The sequence below is a fragment of the Euprymna scolopes genome, chromosome 19, assembly GCF_053919585.1.
Source record: "Euprymna scolopes isolate OS-2025 chromosome 19, ASM5391958v1, whole genome shotgun sequence".
In the NCBI taxonomy this organism is placed as follows: Eukaryota; Metazoa; Mollusca; class Cephalopoda; order Sepiida; family Sepiolidae; genus Euprymna; species Euprymna scolopes.
The window spans coordinates 90,502,523-90,503,903 of record NC_136500.1 but is presented as its reverse complement, the minus strand read 5'-3'; the positions used below and the strand labels follow the sequence as shown (position 1 = coordinate 90,503,903).

Below are 1,381 nucleotides of genomic sequence, written 5' to 3'. Positions count from 1 at the left end.
CAAAGATCCTACACCACTCCCTCCCAGATCTTATAGGGTCTTGTGCCTAAATTTGTTTTGTAAATAAGAATTTTACTTTTAATTTGTTTTGATTTTACATTGATTTATCTTGATTGTAATTTTCATTTTCACAAAATAAATTACATATGAAGATCAGGGTGTAGTATCTGTTCCGGCAGATGCTGCAGGCTAGGACTATATGTGGGAGCGACCCCACATTAGGGACAGCCCTTCATACCAGTTGTCACTGTCCAGTTCCCCTACTCCCCGGGGAGTTGGTCCCCATTTCCCCTTCACTCCTCACATTAAAAATCGGCCTTGTGCCTAATTTGCTCGGTGGGGGAGCAAATAAATACCCTTTTCTTGGCCTTTTGGCCAAGATCAAAGTGTAGTATCTGTTCTTACTACATGCTGTACTTATGTTTGTAACTTTGTGATATAAAGTGGGGGATCACTTTTCTGTATTAATTTAATGTAAAATGATCACCCACTTTACAACCAATCAGTCTCAAAGCCATTCAAGTCATTATCCAAATCATTCAAGTTGTTTTTGAAGGATTCCAGTTATTTTTTAAGCATTCAAGTCATTATTAAGGTCATTCAATTCATCCTTAAAGTCATTCTAAGTCATTTACTTTTTATTTATTTAAGTCATTTCAGCCCATTTTTCGGTCATTTTAGTTTATCTTTACGTATTTCATGTCAATCCTACATTCATGCATTCATTCATTACACGAGAGCACGCGACTAATGGCTATCGGCCTTGTTTCTTTGACAACTACATTTAATCTGCGCAATTGGATCATTTTTTTTCTTTTCTCTGTGATAGTTATTTCTTTTACCATCCATTTGTGGATCATTTTTCGATTACAATAATGACTTTGCACTGAAGACAGTTCATATATATTCTGCAGTATGTGAAAAAAAAATGTTGATGTTGAATGTTAGGCTTTCATTTAAATTAATTTGTTGGCAGCTTTCTTGGAATTTTGGCTCCAAACAAAGTGTCGCGTTTATTCTGATACTATGCTCTATCTTTTCTGTCTACGGTCAATGACGAATGAATCCGTCAAAATTGAGGCCATTTTATTTTTGTTCCAATCCATGTACCCCCTTTTTGGGGGGGGGGAGGGGGGCTGGATTTATTCCACATTAAAAAATGATCTCACATCTAACTTAGTTGTCGTGGGAAAACCAGCAAATAGGTACTGATATTTCCTTTATCTTTGTTCCTTCTCCTCCTTTTTTTTCTTTCACAAAAAGAAAATAAAACAAAGGATTTTCTACTCTTATAAAGGGAGATAGCTTCTGCAAAAGAATAGAAAGGGAAGAAAGAAAAAAAATAGGAAATCAATTTCTACAATATTTTAAAAGAACGCAA

The 1,381-nt window shown here is 35.3% G+C and overlaps 1 pseudogene; it reads left to right on the top strand.

Annotated features, from left to right (window-relative positions):
* Window positions 1-354: 354 nt before the first annotated feature.
* Window positions 355-492, top strand: LOC145240475 (U2 spliceosomal RNA; annotated as a pseudogene).
* The last annotated feature ends 889 nt before the right edge of the window (window positions 493-1,381 follow it).